We start from the raw sequence: 19,857 nt of genomic DNA, 5'->3' as shown, positions 1-19,857 counted from the left end.
GTTACCTCTGAAATTCTGCTTCTGGGCATGATGGAATAAATAAATATTTGCCTCCTGGTGCTAAAGAAGTTCTTTCTGCTGGAAACTCTGCACTGCAGGATGAGAGATGCTTCGCTGTGGCTACAAGGCAGAGGTAACAAAAAGCTCTGCACACTCAAATAGCTGTGCTCTCTAGGTGGAGTGGCTCTTTAGTGTTACCCTTTAATGCTACCCTCTGCTGCAACGTGAGTGAGATCAAGTCTGGCTGGTTATCAGCTGCTGACCATGAAGGAAGGGTGGAGAGGGCTTGTGAGAGTCTCAGCCTGCTGCCTGTGGCATGTCTGTCCAGGAAGCAAGCCAGGAAGCATTTGAAGGAAACTATTGAGTTTGGTACTTGCTGGGTGGTCCAATAAGTTTGACATTTTTTATGCACCTTATTTCCACTATAACTGGGTGGGTTTTTTTTCCTTCAATATAATAATTTTATTTTCCAATTTTAGAATTGTTATGAAGATTCTTAGTTTGGTTTTTTTTGTTGTTTTTTTTTTTTTTTCGGTCCCCCCAGTGTCTGCCACTCTGCCCCAGACTTTCAGGAAGAGAAAAACAAAGGAACTTATGATAGAACATTTTTGATGTGAGTATCTGACTTTTGAGTTTGCTTGGAATGTTGATAAAAGCTGCCAAATTTCCCAGGCATCTGGAAGAAAACAGAGGTATTTCTTTGTTGCTTTCTCCTCCTTGGGTAGCCTGCCCGTGTTGGATAATGTTTCTTGTGGCTGTTCAGTGAGGTGAGACATTTAATTGGTTTATTTAATGAATAAATAATAACCATTTAAAATACAACCAGCCACTTAGCTAGTGTGGGTTGCCATCATCCATTTCTTCTCTGCAGAGGAATGTGAGCATCTTCACTGGGTGTTTTTCAGCAGCACATTCAGGCTTTCATAGAACTGCTCACTCCTACAGCTCACGCTCCATTTTGTTGCTTCAGTTTCCATGGGTTGATTGCAGCTGCAATATTTTCTCTCTTCCTTTTTTTTTTTTATAGAAAAAAATTACACATAGCAATTTCACCCATGTTACAAACCTCTTAAGAATACAAATCTGCTTACTTGGAGATGTTTTTTGGCCTGAGTTGTGGTGAGAGAAATTGAAGGTCATAGCAAATGCTTCTGGCTTGCTAACCTAACACCCTGTGGCACCCCTCTGATTTTAGGATTTCAGTAAGATTAATTTGAAGGAGGTACATTTCATGAGCCTCTTTTAGTAAAGTCACTCATGTGACTGTGTTTTGTTTCCTTTTTGAACAAGAGCCAGTTTTTTCTTTCTTTTTCTTTGAGAGTAAAGATATATTATAACTGCACCCATCAACTGCCTCTGTTGATGTCCAACAGAAGACGGGGTTAAAAACATCTGGAGTATTATTCATTACTAAGTAATCTGTGAGCTTGTTTCCATTTCTTCTTGAGTCAGGAGGTTGACAAAAGCAAAAGGTCACAGCCCAGCCAGGCTGTTTTGCAACACTGAATGTAAAGTGCACTGCACTAGATTCGCATAAGGTGCCGTTGCCCATTTATTTGTGCTATGCAAAGTTAGGCTGTGAAGCAATGTAAAAGTGACATTTATATTGCATGAAGCAATAGGACTATCTCTGCTCACAGGAACAAGGTGCCATTCTGATCATAGCCAGGACCTGCTGAGGTGTTTGGTGCAAGAAATACCCAGTGTTGCAATCAACAGCAGGCGAGCTCTGGGTTTCGCCCGGATTTGGTGGTGTATTTACCCCAGGGGCCTCAAAAGGATTTGGAAGCTTTTATATATAATATAATTCTGTGCCTCTATGCTGACACTGTGTGTGTGCCTCTGCACTGTCACAGTTTCCATGGGCAATGACTCCCTGAACAACTGCAATGTGGTTTGCTCAGACATCACCCCTTGCTGAGGGCCAGTGGGCCATAGCAATGCTCTTGTAGTGCCACAGCCATGCAACTGCTTCACCATGAGCCCAGGCCTCGTTTCCCTGGCCTACAGAAGCATCAGAGAGGATTTGCAGCATTGGTGAGGGCCAGGGCAAAATTTCCTTTGACTTCAGTAAGGTACAATATTTGGGGATATCAATTACCTGGGGTTTTTGGTTTTGTGGCTTTTTTTTTTTTTCGGTTGGTTTAGTCTATCTGGGGGCTTTGGTGTTTGGGTTCTTTTGTTTGTTTGTAGTTTAGTTAATTTTTAATTTATTTTTCTTCACAAAAAGTCAATATTGTACCTAAATCATATTGGGAAAAAAAAAGCAATATAGTTTTGCTATAGCAGTTCAAAAGGAGGCAAGTTGCAAAGTGCCAACACAGCAAGAAAAACATCATAACCTTTAGTTTTAATGAATGTTTTGGGTCTACTTCTCCATCTGCATCTTCTGCAGATTTCTTCAGTTCAGCTTCATTTAGGCTGTGCAGGAGGATTTCAGTATTACTTTGGGAAAGGAACAGTAAGTGAGATATAAGACAAAACCGGTCTCTTGAGACTCAGGTTAGGTGAAACTCTGAATCCAATAATTTTTTCTTCATCAACACAATGTTGAATTTCGTGTAAGTAGGGTACTATGTTTTTCTGCTTCATCTCCATCTCATCTCATCTTATCTCATCCCATCCCACACCATGCCACCCAACAGTATCTAGGGTGAGAAAAGCATTGAGAATTTGTAAGGCAAATCCACAGGAAGACAATTTTCACTCTCTTTTCTCCCCCAGCATAACAAAGACCTGAAGGTTGCAGATGCACCCTTATGTTACTGCCCTAGTTCAGCCTGTTTGAGGATATGTCAATCTTGTTTGCTTTTCCCAACAATTTCTCAGTGCCAACTCTCACTTTTCTCCAGGTTTGGCAAAACTAAAGTGAGTTATGTCTTTACCTGGGGCTGATCCAAAGCCCAGGGATCCCTCCCCTGCCCTCATGTGGTCCCAGCAGGCTTCTGGCCATTATGGATCAGCTGGGCTCCCAGGAGCTATGCCAACAGCTTTGGAGGGAGCAGCTGCCAGCTCTTGCATACAGGCTTTCCCCAAAAGTATCTTTGGCACTTGCTTTGAGAGCTGGTGTTCAGACATCTTCTATACCAAAGATGCTGCCAAACATACAGCTAAAATAGACCTATCTGTTCTACACTGCTTGCAATGCTAGATTTCAAAGTAGTTGACCAAGGATGCAAGCAAAGTCACAGCATATGTAGGATGAAAAGGATGCATGGCCTCAGCATGCTCTGAGGTGGTGCTAGGCAAATCCTGTTAGATCTGAGGCCACAAACATTTCCAGCATTGCTGGAGCTAAAGGAGAGGGCAAGTGTGAAAAAGTGAACATTTGGATGGATCCTGATTTGCATGTCTAGAAGTCAGCAATTATCCTTCTTTTGAAAATAAGGCAGTAGGATCACTTTTCTAAGTTTTGTGAGCAACACAAAATCGTGGCTGGGGCCCTAACTCATGCCTCTAGATTCCCAAGTCAGCATTCATTTTTCTAGGCAGCACCTATGACACTTGTGTCTTGTGTCCTAATAGAAAAATTCTCTTTCATGTGAACATTATTGCTTATGAAGGGAAATTCAAAGTACACCTCTCAGAATTACATGATTGTTTAGTAAAGGAGCACCTTTATTCAGACAGATATCTTATTGTACTGGGCACAAAGTACAATTTTAACATGTCCATCACATAATATAGGCTTTATCTTTGTAGAGTTGTAGGCACTAAGATGTAATTAGATGAGAAACATCTTCAGCTAGCTCTCTGCAATGCTCTGCTTCTGATAACAAGTCCTAGCATGGGCATAGTTTAGTAGCAAAATATTGAGGCAGATTCTTTTTGGTGAAATCCCTTTGGCCAACAGAGCACTGCTAAGATTGGCAACGATGATTTTGACTCCAGAAGCTAAAGAAGGCAGAGCATGCAATCCTGGAAATGGTGACGATCTTTCATTTGTCATGCTGAGGGTGAAGAATTTTCTTGTCACAAGAAAACTCAGGTAGAGCTCATCAAAGAGACTTGGTATTTATTAGTCCAAACTGTCAGCAAACTCCACCAATCCTCTACTGCTTCAGGATCTGAAATCCTTGCAATGCAGGTCCCTAGTTACCATTGGCAGGCAAGAAAAGGTCAGTATTTCCATTTACTTCATTCACCAAATGTTTATTTCATGTTTGAAGGACTTCCTTGAAGGACAAACGAGAGATGCATTTCCTAATGCTGTAAAACCACGCTGCCATGTTTTTCCAGAAAGAAGCAGTCCTGTGGACTTTCCTGTCTTTTGTGCACTATGTAATCTACTCTGTATGTTTGCTAGGAAACAAAGCAAGAGAGAGAAAGAGGTACACCAGGTGCTAGTAAGTGAAGCATACAAATTCCCAAGACACTAACCCTCCTTTTTTAATTATATGGAGAAAAAAAATTGTGCAATGCTTATGAAAGGAGACAGGTTCATAGAGGAGAACAATACTACTACTTTTCCCTGGGACTTTTTCAGTACAAGAGACAGGTGTACTCAAATTCATGAATTTTGCTTCATTATTTGTTCCTTTTTTTTTTCACTTAGGCCTTTCAGTGAAGTTGCAATCCGTGGCAAAGAATAAGGGTTGCACCGATAAAAAGCCTTCTGTTAAAAAGAGCTAAAGTTTTCCCCTATCTGTTATAAAGGAATACATCAGATTAGTAATGCAGTTCAACATTCTCACTGCTGTTGTAAAAGATAAACACTTTTTTCTATAGGGCAATAGAAATGTAACCTAAGTTAGATATAATTAGTCATATTTTCTCCAAGAAATTGTGGGGAAGGGAGTGCTTGGGGCGGGGGTGGGGAAAAGAAGAAAAAGCACAAACTCTAAAAAGAAAGTTAAAATACAAGAAGAAAGGAAGAAATATTGCTGAAATCTAAGATGCCAGGAAATGTGTTTCAAAAATCAGATGTTTTTATAATGCATAGTGATCTTTGCAAAAAAATAATCCCCACTGCTCATAAAAATGATGAAATGATACAGTTGCAGAGAGTTTGCACACCCTCTTCCTGCCTGCCCATGATTGCATATTTAACCTCAGCATTAAAAAATGTGAAAGAGTTAGAGGAATTTTTTTTCATTCTATTGCTGTTTGGGCAAACAGCTATTTCCAAGATATATTTGTATTATAAAGGTTAGTTCCAATGTGCTCAATGTCCACAGCAGGGTTCAGAGATTCAGAAGAGCAAAAACCACAGTTTCCACTACCTCAGTGGAAGGCAGTGGGTACTCAGTAGTCCTGGAAATCTGGCCAGTGTGTTTAAATAACTAATTTAGGCAACCGAGTATTGGTGCTGAGTCCTTTTGCAGAGCTCTCTTACCAGGACAAACAAATTAAAAATAGAACTTGCATCTTGAATTCTGTGTGCAGTTCTTTGTCCCCATTTCCAAAATAAAAGAGTAAAATGAGAAAAAAAGTCAGAAATTACAGCAATGTGGAAAATTAGGCATTAACTTCTATAGTGTGAGCTAAATTAAGAGTATCTCTCTTGGAAAAGAGAAATGCAAAGGAATACATGATAAAGAAATAAAATGTCATGAACAGTATAGAGAAGATGAACAGTGAAGGATTATTCACTATTTTTCACAGTACAAGGACTAGAAAGTGTCAGATTACATAAATTAATGGGGAAAACTCTATCACAGATTATTAAGCGCAAAGGTGCAGCTTTTTATTTAAGAGTTCATTAAACTGCAAACCGATGAAAACTGTGAAATATACTGGGAAAAATATCACTGTAAACTTGTTCTGGTTTTCCTTAAGTTTCTGTGACTTGCTACTGGCAGAGAAGTGGTAGTGGCCTTCATGGACTTTTGGCTGGACCCAGTGCAGCAGTTCTAGTTCTTATAAATGGTTGGGCAATTCAAATAGCAGGGAACCAGACCCATGATGCAAGAGGTCATTTCATCTTTCTGCAGTTCATAGCTGAATAAACAGATCAGTGAGTAGGAGTTGAGAGGTAAATTAACTTTTGTATTCAGCACTGGCAGAAAGATACTACAGCATCATATCCACTTCTGGTAACTGTAGTTTTTAGAGGGTGTCAGGAACTTGGAGAGAATACAAAAAAAGAAGAGGCACCAGAAAGACTGGGACTTCACTTCTCAAGGAGACAAACAGAAAATTTTATCCACATATTGGGAAAAAAAAAAAAGGAAAATTAAAAGAAAGAAGACCAGTCACTCAAGGGCTTTTTAATCTACTGAGAAAATAAAGAAGAGCTGAAAATTAAATCCACAAAAATTCAGACTGGAAATAAGGCAGACAGGGGGGAAGGGAGGTGTTATTTGGTTGTTTCAGTTTGGTTTGATTTGGTTTGGTTTGGAATGGGTTGGGTTTTTCCCCTTCCCAAGGGAAGGCAACCATTAAAGAAAATTACAAAAGAAGTAGTGGATTTTCCATTTCTTAACATCTTCAAATAAATGCTATTTTTCCAGTCAAGCATGTTGTATTTTATTCAGGGTTAACAGGTTAAGAAAACCCCACGGCACACAAAACAGAAGGATAGCCCATTTCTTCTAACTGCCCTGAGTAGCATTGAGCTGGTGACTGTAGAGAATCCCTTATCCTGTGTGCATTCCCCTCAGTGTCTCCCTCCAGCCACATACATAGGTCTCTTCACATATGCTGAACAGCAAGCACACATCTTTAAGCTCCAGGTTCTGTTGGATGAGTTCGTAAAATCTTCACAAACAGCTTTCTAAATGCAACAACCTTTGTTGTCTGTTTCTGGAAGTGACAAACTTCCTTAAGTTCTAGGTTAATCACAAGAACAATGTAAAATCTGAAGGTCCTCTTCAAGAGATCTCAGAAGATTGCACTGTTCTACTTCATTTCAAAAACAAACTATACAAACTATATATTTCATTTCTAGCAGGTATCTGTCTGAAAGCCTCAAGTTAAAGAGGCTCTGGAACCTTCCAGAAATTAATGTCCTCGCCATGAATATTTATTTTGAAAGCACTGTCTTCGTTTGGGAAGTAAAAAAAGACCAGTTCATTTCAGGAGATTTAAGCTGCTGCTTTCTGAACCCTCTCCTGTAGGTCCACATCCTCTTTAGAGTAAAACTGTAGACTGCAGTCCAGCAAAGGTCTTTCAAACCTGAATGGAATTGAAGCATCCTATGACATCACTCTAAGGCTCTTATGCAAGTTTATACCCCCCAAGGTTACATTCACAATTTTCAGCAAGCATGTCCATCTTCCAATTACTCTTTTTTTTCCCTGTAGATCTGCTGTCTAGTCAATTTCTCCCCACCAAGAACATGTTTTTCCACCAAAGTGTAGAAACTGGTAGTTCTGTTTGTTGTCTTCATTTAGACTTACTGTAATGCTGTAGTAATTACTGCATTAGAACATTTCTCCAGTTACTCTATTGTGGTTTTTTGTTTTATTCCTGCCTCCAGCAGATGTATGCTCTTTCTAATTATTATGCCCTCTGAATATGTAGTAACTCAGTTTTATCAGCCATCCAGCTTACTTATAACAGCTCTGAATGGCACAGGACACAGTCCAGTTGCAACCTCTCTTTATTCATTTTTCCATGGAAGTGTAAAAAATTATGTCTCTTGGAAAATTTATCTCAGGATCTTCTACAGACTCTCCAGGCTACACTTTCCTACCCACTTGCTCAGTGCATAGCAAAGTGTCAAAAGTCTTCATTCAGGATGTGTGTTTCTGTATCTACTGCTACTACACAGTATTAAATGTTTATTGCTGTTGAGTGTACTAAAGATAAATTTTTCTTCCATGATGAATCTGTGCTCTTTGTTACTCAATTCATACTGGAGAAAGAAAGGAAGAAAATATTTAATCAATCAATTGTTCAGAAGTGTAGAAAATTGAAAATGCAGCAGATATTTTCCAGCAACAGGGAATCCTTACTGAGTACGTGACTAGTGATTTATACTCTTCAAATCACTGTCTTTGTCAGAAAATGTAATTCTCTCTTCTGTATCATTTGGAAACGAGAACTAAAAGATCTCTTTACTTTTTGAAAGTCCTAATGTAACAACATTGAGCAGAAGTAAAAAATATTTAGGCAGCTTTTATGGAATAAGTGTCACAGCCCTGGCTGCTAGACTGAGATGTGCTCACAAGGACCTTGCTCCTGAACAGAGAGAAGTTTCTTCTGTGCACCCACCCTTTTCATTGAATGATTTTCCTCTCTCGAATGAATTCCTATTGTAAAAACTTTTCCTATTTACATGATTCACCTTGGGGTCTGGCCCATTTTTAGGGGTGACTATGATGGAGAAATGTGTGCTTTCTGCACTCACTGCCTACTGCGGTGAGGGACGGCAAGATGCAAAATGGGCCAGAGTTCAGCTGGCATAATTCAACAGCAGGAGTTTTGAAATCAGTGGATGTCTACTGGTTTATATCAGCTGTTCAAAAACTGAGGCAAAAGCACAGATTCCAGCTAGCTGAATTTTGGAGGTGTTGTCTAGAGCCAGCTTTGCAACTCAAGTTTCTCTCTATCAACTTCACAGAGTGAGGGAGGGAAGTGAGATAAAACAGTTAAATGTGAAGCTCATCCCAGTACAACTCGTTTGTAATTCTAAAGAACATTCTCTTGTGGTCTTTCCAGAAAGTGGCTTACCAGCATTTTACAACTACAGGTAAAGCATGTAATAAAATAACAAACATATCCTAGATTGCTTAAGGAAATTTGGGCAAAGAAAGAAAAAGATCTAAATAAGAAATCCAAAATCCACAAAGACTGGCATCTGAAAAACACAGGCGTGTTGGAAAAGCCTGTGCAAGTGGCTGAGATTAGTCATATCAAACAATATCTGCTTTCTACCCAGGCACCACTACTAATGTGAGGTTTTTACAGTTCTCCCCATCTCTGCCAGCTCTCTTGCCTGCATAAACCCATGCTTGGATGGTGAGACAGAACAGCATCATTTTTTGTTTTCTGTGGTCACTGAGACTCACATTCAGATCTGCCTGGCTCATGGGAAACTATGACCTAAAGAAAGGGCAAGCACCCTTAAAATCCAGCTGATTTGGTGAACACAACAATATCAAAAGTGGGGACTCTGGAATAAATTTGGAATATAACTTTTGGATCCTGGTGTCTTTATTGCTACTTAATAACAGGGTGTTGAATCTGATGCATTTGTCCCTGTAAAGATGGAGTTTGCAGCTGTATTTTGCCCCATGATTAAATTTAGACTGGTAATGGCTCTGATAATTACATATTTGCCAGACTGACCTGGATAGGAGGCAACATGCTGGTTTATAGTGCATTCAAGTCTATGAGTTGTTTGTGTTCCTTACATTAAATTTATTTCAAACTTGATGTTAGCAGTTTCATTAAAGGAATGATACTAGGAATACTAGGAATGATATTCCCACCTACAAGAGTCAACTAAAACAGATGTCTTCAGAGCAGTTTAAACTCAGACTTGAAACACAGGCTACCTATCCAATTCTTGTGGTCTCTTCAGCAAAATCTGTCACAGTGTAAGAAGAAGCCAAAATCCTGCTGTTCACTTATATCTTATATCTGCAGCTGGTGAATGGTCCATGGCTTCCCCAGACAAAATATTCCAGAGCTTCCTTTCCTAAGAGCTATGAAATTTATCGAGCTGAAAGAAATAATTTTAAAATGCTGCTGCTACAGCTTTGAAAGCCTTTTGACTATAATACTGTCCTGTCTCATTTGGTAGGCAAGAAAGTGGAGTGATGGATAAGAAATCCAACTTCCAAGGATTAACTGTTTGACCCTTGAAACATGGATTTGACTAGTTCAAGCAAGAAAAGAGAAAAAAAACATGCAATGGTCTCTTTTTTTTCAATACTCACAAATAAAGGTGAGAAGACACAGTGTATAAAGAGCAGACATTTAATGTTATATTATTTAATAATTTAAATTATTCCTGTACCAGGAAGAGTACAGAGCAGGATATAGTCAAACCTAAAAAAAGGGCTGAGATTGGGAGGAAGTCATTACAATCTTTTCTTCAGTGACATTTTTTGCTGTATCAAACTGAGTTGTCCACTAAAAAACCAAATAATTGACGATCAGTGGCAGAAATCACTTGCATTCTTTGCATACAAGAAGATGAGTTCCCTGAGCATGGTTCTGGAAAAACTTAAGCCGCTGGCTGACACCTTTTCTTACCCTTTGTGAATCAGGAAGGTGGGAGGGGATAGAGCATATCTCTGCCAACAGGCCATCTTTTGCTCCTTTATGAAACCAGCTTGTGGTAAGAATGCCTTCATTCATTGAATGTCCAGTGATGGCTTTTTCTGGGCAAACTTTGGCTTTTAGTCTGCTCACAAGTTAATTGCATCTCCTTGTGTGGGTCTTTGCTATTGTTTTTGATGCTCCTTGACTGACCTCCCACATCACTGAGCAATACTAATTTTTGTGTTGAAAACCTTTTTGTCCATCTCACTGAATCCTTGAACACCACAAGGCATTCAACCAGTTTACTACAACTTTGTGAAGTTTCAACATAGAGCTATGCCACTGTAATTTACATGCCAAGAAGCTGCAAAACAGTTCTGTTGGAAAACAACTGGCAGATGTCTGCAAGGTGAAGCAACCAGTCTGTTTTTGTCACACCATGCAGCTCCTAGGACACCCCAGACTGGCTTTTAATGGATACTACCCCATCTTACACCAAAAGCCATTAGTGACTTTGTGAAAACTCTTCCTTAACGTATCTGTGGCAAAGTTATTTCTTCATCACCACCTGAGTGAGTCCAATGAGCAGGGGAGGCCTCTCTGTTCAGGCCTTGTAGCTTTGGTGGCTGGTCTGTGTAACAGACCTATGCAACAGAGCAGTTTTAGAGCTGCCCGTGCCCCCAAATAGACCTGAGTCCTTTCTCCTGCCTCATGCTCAAGGTTGTTGTCAAAGACATGCCTAGTAACAGGATGTTTCCTGGCAGAAATCAGGTACAAAAGTTGAACCATGCACTTAGCTGCAGTGTCAGCCTCACTGATGGGTGGGATTTGTCTAGGAAGCCGAGGCTGTGCCCCCTCAGGCCCCCCCCACTCACCGGCCGGACACCGACTCCCATTGCCACCCACTGCGGCCACTTCCTACTGCTGCACAGCAAACCACCAGCGTCTGAATGGCACATTCGGCACCACATCTGTTAGCATTTAGCCTGAGTGTTGGCTGTCCTTCCCAATAATTCATCCCCAATAGGCTAAAGCAACAAGCGGGCGTTCGTTCTCCTGCTCTCTTTTTTTCCCCCATTGTGCCATTCAACAGTCTCCAAAGCTGCTAAAGCCACAAAAATGTTAGAGTGATTGTTGGCCAATGTCAAACTTATTTTGGAGTGGTTGTCTTATATTGGGTGACATATTATTTACCTTTCTTATCTAAGCTTAATAGAGTTAAACAAATCAGCGCTTCCTGACGGGAGGCTGCTAGAATGTGATTGAATGAGCGGCGTTGTTAGGAGAGCATATGTGCCTGAGTTCGTAGATTCTAACAGCTAAACTCCAGTGCTTCTGTTGTGACATTATATTTCTAGCTCTTCTGTCAGCTTAACACCATCCAAAGTAGGGGAATTTAAAAAAATCATAAATGCAAACACGTTTTAATACACCTTTGTATGTTTCAGTACTTGTAATTCATGAGGATTTGTAGAATACGTAGAGCAGACTCAAAATCTCTGAAGCTGAAAGTGGAAAAAAATATTTTTTTTAACACTCAGGTGTTTTAAAACAAGTTTTTCATAAAGTCAGCAAAACCTTCAGCCAAAGACAAGTTTTGGATTAACACAGAAGAGGCAACAGGATAATTAAATTATATCTCTTTTTCATATTAAGAAGATCATACAGAAAAGTAAAATGGAAAATTTCATGACAGGAGTTTCAAATTTGAGTTTAGCCCTCCAAAAACCTGTGCCCAAAGATAATGGGTTAGAAAAGGCCAGAGATCAAAACCATATTGACAGAAGACTCTCCTTATCTGCTAGGGCAGAGCAAACTCATCAGTGTGCTATCTGAAATCCTCACGGTACAGCAACTCAAAAGGCCTGGGATAGCCCTTAAGAGACATGTATTCTCTTCTGCCAAGGACCTTTGGCTTTAAAGAAATGGATAGTGATTAGCCCAAGCAAGATCTAAACCAGGGCTAAATTGCAAAAGGAGTAGCAGCAGTTGGAGACCGACCTCAGTGTCTCCCCAGAATTGTTGCCCCTGAGGTGTTTTGAGGTCTTGCTGAGGCTGACTGCCATCCCCTCACCCATGCCCCAGCACACCTGGAGCCTGCTGTTGGGTAGCACTGATGGGTGAAATCTGCCCCATCCTCCCACCAAGCATGACAGCAGCTGGGAAGCGAGTACCAGCTCCCAAGCAAACATTCTGGCTCACCTTCCCTGGCCCAAAACATCCCTCTCTGTGGCAGGTCTCTGTGGCCTGGCTGCCCAGGAGAGGAGAAGCTCACTCAGAGCCCTTTCTCTGCCCTGAGCTGGGTGACAGACACATGTGGGCAGGCTGCCTGCCTTAGCCCCCCAGCAGTGCAAAATTTGTGCTCCCCAGCCCTAGGTTGCTGCTGACCCTCTGCTGAGTTTTTGCTGATGCATTCCCCACAGCTCTCGAAGTCTCAGTGGTGTCTTGATGGCAAAAAAAAAGGTTTTTCCAAGGCTTCCTCTTTGTTTAGCAGTGTCCCAGCTTTCTCAAGTCTGATGGCCATCACAGAGCTATTTAGCAAAGCAGGGTTTGGAGGCATCCTTGCACCACTGGTATGGCCCGTGCATCCCTGCAGCAGCCTGGATAGAGGTGTCACAAGCTCCATCCTGCATCAAGGGTGAAGAAAGGGATGATATGTATGTCTGTATACCTACAGGAAGAACACTTAGGCTTTTTATGGGTAAAATGAACTTAGGTTGTGAAGGCCACTTTAGTAAGTTCAAACTTAGAAACATCTACCTTGAAAGATCATCTTTTTTTGATCAGTGCTGAGCCTAACATCTTTGGTGATGTTTTTATTTATTGCATGATAATCTGGCAGGGAATTGGTAGACCACTTGCAAAAATGATTAATCAGAAATACCAATCTTGTTCTGATTTCCAGCATAACAGAAAACAGCAGCTCTGTCCTGTGCTACTCCCCAGTGATTTACATCAGCATGTGCCAATGATGGAAAACATGGCCTGCCTGTAAAGCTACAATTAGGGCTAGTTTCCATGGACATAATCAGTTGAAAGTAGAAAAAAAAGGAAGAAAGAAATCTAATAAAGGGAACAATATAAAGTAACCATTATAAAATAACTGAGGACTTTACATGCCAAAATATGAATTACTTTAAGATATATGTTTCTACTGGCAATTTTTGTACTTTTTAAAAAATGCTTTACGAGACTATCCAAGTTGAAAAGTTCACATTTATACAGGAATAAAAGAAAAATCTGAAGAAGCCTGGAGTTTATAAATAAAAGGCATGATACATTAATATGCAGTTTCCAGAGTGTTCTGCTTCACCATCTTCTACTTTAGATAAGCAGAGTTACACTCAAAGGAAGTACTATCGAATAAATACAGGAATAAACAGCTGAGAAAGGCAGAATATTAACAAAGATCCAAAAGCTGCTGACACTACATCAAGAGAGGGAACATTTTGACAACTTTATTCATGCCAATAATCACAAGTTGCCTTTTTCAACGTTCAGGCTAATAAAGTTGCCTTGTTTCACTTGTTAACCACTACAGAAAAATGAAACAAGAATTCACAGTAACAAAAAAAGTTTTGATTCCTAATTTAAGACACCTTTAAATTTGAAAACTTTGCTGTCCTTCTGCCAACAATTCTTGATATATCAGAATTTTTACCTGCTAGGTTATATGCCCAATCCTGAGAAGAGCTGAGCCATCTCGTGCTGACTTTAGGTACCATCAGTCTTCTATATACAGCAACATGGAAGTGTAAATGTGACGTTTAAACATGGCAAGAGATATTTTAATTGTCAGTGTTGTGGGTATTTAGAGTCACACACTGTGCTACCAATGTTGTTTCTTAGCCTTCTGTTCTTCACTAATTGTGCTAGCAAAAGTAAAGTGACAGTGTATCTCAATAACCTCCTTCCTTTGGTAATCTGGCATAGGGAGAGCTGTGCTGGTCTTGATATTTTTCTTTTCAAACACTGAACTCCTCTGGGATATTTCCCATTCTTTGTATTACAAGGTTAGATTGGTATGTGTCTCCAGTCAGGCAGCTGTAGATTTCTAACCCACTAAAACTAGCACACCTTAAGTTTAATAGTTCCTAGGAAGGAAACATGCAATATAAAAATATCTCTAATGATTTAACTGTACTCTGTACAATACTATATTGCTCTGTGTTAAGGTACAGTACTACAGAGCCATGTTTTCACAGGTTATTTTTCTGTCCCCAGGCAATCTTTATTCAGGCAACTTTTACCATGTATGAAGGGACAGACTCACAAAACAGGCTATAACCAATGAAATACCCCACAAGACAGTTATGTGTTGGATAGGGCACATAAGAGATAACTATGAAGTGAGGTGGAAAGCATTAGCATTAGGTATGAGGTTAAGAATCAGCATGCTCCTCACCCCCCCAACAAACACCCTGCAGGACATTGCTCTCCAGGCCAGCATCCATCAGGTGAAAAGTATCAGCTTTTGCTGCTGCTTCTGGGAGCAGGCTAGTCCTTGGTGTCACTGAGGTGACATCTTCCAGCTCACTGCCTTTTCCAGTGAGCCTTTATAACTTTCCTTGTCTGTGTTTTTCTCCTTGAATCTTTCATTTGTTACCCATGCCACTGATCTTACGCTGCCTTCAATTCTACATTATAATTTGGCTGATTCTAGTCTACGTACTTTCTCACAGCTTTTTCTCATAACTCAGTATTTTCCTTAAAGTTTGAGCTAAGGTTGCACAGCTGGGCTGTATCAAAACTAAGCCTAAGATCACAGGCAGCTGAACTCCTAGAAGGAGAATCACGAGTTGGGGGAGGAGGGAGTAAAAGTCCTGTGTTGATGGGTTTGTACCATACAACTTTCCAAGGTCTTGTGGGGACCTCTGGTTCTAAGCTGCAGATGACGATGACAGTGCTTGCTAAACTTTGCCAAGCCAAATATCTAGGAGATAGATCTCTGCAGTCAAACCAGATAAAATTTTCCAGGCACCTACAGTCAGCTATTTTTCTAAAAGTAAAGGATGAATGAATGCTCACAAATGCTTACTGTGCATCCAACCCACAAACCCAGAAATCCAGGAAAGTCAATGCTAAAGAATCTTAAATTTTAATAAATATTCTTGTAAAGCTGAGGAGGAAGCCAAAACAGGTCAGTTTTAGGTAACTGCAGGACATGTAAGAGTTCATATTCAGCTCCTGGCTCTTACACACACCTTCCTGTGTAATTTAAGGCAAGATATGTGAGTGCCAAACTTGAAGATGGGTATGTGATCCCAGTAATACCAGTTTATGCATACAAGATTCCAAACTAGTTCATAAAAGGCTGTACAATCTAGGGGAAGAAAAAGAATCCAGAAAGTTTAAGTGCTGCCTAAAGTCAAGCCCAGGCACATACCCTTCTCCAAAGCCTTGCTGTTCACATCATGCTAGATGACTTTCTTTCGTAAAAGCAAGTCACCACTTCCCAATTTTCTAAAAAAGAAACGGGCAAAGAAACCTTTCACTTATGAGTTTACTTGTCATGCTACTCACCTATAAAGAGGAAGCCTGGACTCTAGTCTCTCCAGTGCTTTCTGAGATTGAACCCATGGAATGTATATCCCATTTTAAGACAGTACTGCCCTGTTGCTTCAGCTGAACTGCTATGACAAGTAACAATATGGGAATCATATTGTCCAGAGAGGCAAGTTGTCCAAATACTTCTTGAACTCTGTCAGGCTTGGTACAGTGACCACTTCCCTCGGGGAGTCTGGACCAGTGCTCAACCACCCTCTGGGTGGAAAGCCTTTTCCTGACATCTAATCTAATCCTCCCTTAATTTGGTTTCACGCCATTTCCTTGAGTCCTGTCACTTGTCACAGAAGTGAAAAGATTGGTACTTCCTACTTGCCCCTTCACTTCCCCTTGTGAAAGAATTGTAGATTGCAATGAGGTCTCCCCTCAGTCTTCTTTTCTCCAGGCTGAACAGACCAAGTGACCTCAGCCACTCCTCATATGGCTGTCCCTCCAGATTCTTCACCATCTTTGTGGCCCTCCTTTGGATGCTCTCTAACAGTTCAATATCTTTTTCATATTGTGGTGCCCAAAACTGTACTCAAGTGAGGCCACCCCAGTGCAGAGCAGATCAGGACAATCCCCTCTCTTGCCTTGCTGGCCATGCTGTGCCTGATGCCCCCAGGAAATGCTTGGCCATCCTGGCTGCCAGGGCACTGCTGACTCATGTTCAACTTGCCATCAACCAGAACTCCCAAGTCCCTCTCCACAGCGTTTCCCTCCAGCCTTTCATTCCACAGTCTATACACACAACCTGGGTTGCTCCATTTCAGGTTCAGAATTCATCACTTGCACTTGTTAAACTTCACTTCTTTTGTGATGGCCCATCTCTCTAATTAGTCGAGGCGTCTCTGCAGGGCCCCTCTGCCTTCCAGGAAGACAACAGTTCCTCCCCTTTTTGTATAATCTGCAAACTTGCTTAGGATCTCTTCAAGTTGTGCTTCCAAGTAATTTCTGAAGATGCTGAAAGGCACAAGGCCTAAGACAGAGCCCTATGGAACCCCACGAGTGACCAGTGGCCAGCCTGATGTCACCACATTCACTGTGACCCTCTGTGCCCAACCCATGAGCCAGTTGCTCACCCATTGCATCATGTGTTTATGATAAATCATGGTCACTGCGGTCCAGACTTCTGATGCATTTTTCAGTATATGGTCATTTGCTAAAATACAGGAATAGTCCAGAGAGTACATTGTTGTGTAGACTAATGTATAACATGAAATCTGAGTGCCACCACTGCTGGCCATAATTTAAACAAAAAGAGTGAGACAACCACATATTGCTAAATGAGGTGATTTTGATACATTGGTTTAAAAAAGAAGACTTGGGTTATTGAATTCAGTCCCACACAGGCTAAAGATGAGTGTCTAGCCTGCTGAATAAGGGAGATGCCAGCATTCCCAAATGAATGGTGTAGGCATGTCCCCGCTCTGTTAGTGGCTGGTTGTGAACACCAGCTGACACATTTGCCATGTGAGGAAACGTTCAAATTCTTTCCAGATACAGTCCACAACATTTGTTAACTTGTTATTGTTAACTACTTTTTGAGGCTATCACTTCAAGAATTAGCTGCTGCAACTTTTTAATTAAGCCATATCAGCTGACTTGCACTCCTTGTCTGCAAGTTACTGGATGCTCACCGATGGCACTAAATGTGTGCCTTAGAAACCTACTTAAGAGCCTAACCTAACCCTTGTTAATTTAAATGGGCGCTGTACTCCTCAGAGACCATTAGGCAAGTAGCTATTTCAAGGATCTGGATTCAGACAGCAAGTTAGTTCAGTGAAGTCATGCCTAAATTCCCTTGTAGAGCTAGTCTTAAATTTATAAACAGAGTGAGTAGAAAGAATTTAGGTCAGGCTACAGACCAGAGCAGACCTAACAATAAAATCACTGATAACATGTGGAGTGATTTCACCGCAGCACTAATGTTTTTAACATTAGTTAATATGTCAGAATGTTGAGAACCTAATTTTTTTTCGCTTCCTGAACAATAGAAAAAACTTACTGAAGTCTTACGTGCCGTAGAAGAGCAATAAAGTATATGCAAGGCATGTTTTTTATTCTACCTGCTTTTCCCAGACTGCATTGAATCCCTGCTGAGAATACCCAGATTTAAAATAGTGCTACACTTTATGATTGTTGTTCTACACTTTATGACTGTTACTCTAAATCATATGCAATTAAAGCAACCACAAATATTAGTCCTTTATTAGTCCAAACATTTCCTCCAGAACTAGTCTGGGGATTTCTGTATTCATAGATCAGGGTGAAGAGTGAACAACTGACACTGAAGTAGTCTGCAAAGGCACCTTGCTGTCTTTGCCCCACTTAAAAAAAAATCCCCTAAAATAAACAAACAAACAAAAAGGTCTTCATGTAAGAATGTTTGTATTTAAATATTTTCTCCTCTTGTGCAATCTATATTAATCACAAGAGAGAAGAAAGGACACAAGCAGATGTATAAAAATCCTGTGAAACTCAGTGGAACAAATGGGATAATTTCCAATTTCTTTACTAGGTGTTAGATCAGGCCCAAAGGATTTACCAGCTGAGATCCAGTCGGCCTGCAACAAACTCGTGCTGAGGTTTCAGGCAGTTCATCGAGCACCACTGCCTGCCCAGTGGAGAGAAAATATTTTCAAGGGTCTGTAGGGGAAGAGGCTGCCTGCCTGCCCCAATGCCCGGGGTACCTTATTTTCTTCTGGGGGCTCCCCAAGATGCTGCTTCCTCCTTCATTAGCAGAATCAAGAGATTTCTTCTCTACCTTCACTTCACTGAACACTGAATTAGATGCCAAAGCAAGGTGAGCTGTCACTCCCCATGAGTAACTTGCATGAAAATATGTGTCACCACCATCAGATTGAATTTCCATGCACAGATTGTGCAGGGACTGACTACAAAATCTTGTGGACATGCAGATGTAGCCTTCTAGTCACCATCATACCAAGGTCCACACTCAAAATTTTAATGCAAGCATACATAAATAAAGAAGGATTAAAGACCTGGTGAAGGCAGAAAGGTAAAGGATTATTGCACATAATTCTCTCAAACTGCTTACCAGCTGATGATGTGCTATTTTCCACAACATTTGCTGCATTTCACCTTAAAAAAAAGGGGGATCCAGGTTTTCTTATATTTGTACCAGTTCTTACATTACTCTTACAGAGACACTGCTTATTTCCTGGCATCTAGTGGGAGAACACCTCCAAAGGAGCAGTTGAAGTACATGTTGCAGATAGGATGCTGGCTCTCTCATGAGAAAAATATCAATAACATAACAGATGAATCACATTTCTAACATGTCAATAAACACCTACAAACCTCTCAACACTCTTCCAGGCCTAATCCCAAGAAACTTTTACCTCACATGCATATGCAAACACGCACACACTCAGTCATGGAGGATCTCCAGCTATCCACTTACCCCTGCTGCTCCCTGCAGCCCACTCATCCCTCCACAGGTTGGGGCTCATGGCTGGGGTGGGCTCCCGTGCCTCCTGCCTGTTGTCCAGGTGCTGACTGCTCCATGGGGAGCCGGCTCTGCTGTGCCTGTCAGGGGTCAGGGTGCTGCAGGGTGTCTCTGCTGGGAGCACATCAGGTTTTGACTGTTTTCACAGCAGAGGCTGTTTTCACATCATGATCTCCACCCCCATTACAAATTGAGATCCTTCTTTTACATTTCCTTTCAAGCTTATTCCTTCTTTGTTTCAAAAGTTGATGCAATTCCTTTGTTGCTATTTACTCTGGCTTATGGTCATCTACCTCTTTAACACTGTGAGTTTTGGGGTAGTTTTGTGTATTTGATCCAGACGTGCTGTTTACAGCCACACGCTTGTCTTAGTAGGTGGGGTTATCCAGGCGCTTTTCCAAGAGTGGGCTGTGCAAGCACCCCCACAGTGGAACAAGGATCATTTCAAACAGACAGTTTGGGATGCAGTCATCCCGTTCTGGAGGGCAAGAGAAGTTAATGATGTGGACACAAGCTCTCACATGTGGGTTGGGCTCAGAGCCAGAGAACTATTCCAAGCACCTTTAATTTACCAATAGCGACAGAGCCAAGATGACTCTCATGGGAAGTGAACAAGCAAACTTTAAGCTACATGCAAGATGCAGAGTCAAGGTCTTGATCTGGGAGATAACTCTCCTCCAACACTC

The 19,857-nt window shown here is 41.0% G+C and overlaps 1 long non-coding RNA gene across 1 annotated transcript in view; it reads right to left on the bottom strand.

The window, feature by feature from the left end:
- Positions 1–19,559, bottom strand: part of LOC148224380 (uncharacterized) — a 54,875-nt gene extending 35,316 nt beyond the window's left edge. Inside the window, exon 1 of the long non-coding RNA XR_015802499.1 lies at positions 19,127–19,559. This is a non-coding gene — a long non-coding RNA (uncharacterized LOC148224380). The remainder of the gene's footprint in view (positions 1–19,126) is intronic.
- Positions 19,560–19,857: the final 298 nt, after the last annotated feature.

The sequence above is a fragment of the Sturnus vulgaris genome, chromosome 3 (genome assembly GCF_052056855.1).
Source record: "Sturnus vulgaris isolate bStuVul1 chromosome 3, bStuVul1.hap1, whole genome shotgun sequence".
NCBI classification, from domain to species: domain Eukaryota; kingdom Metazoa; phylum Chordata; class Aves; order Passeriformes; family Sturnidae; genus Sturnus; species Sturnus vulgaris.
This window is presented reverse-complemented; position numbering and strand designations above follow the sequence as displayed.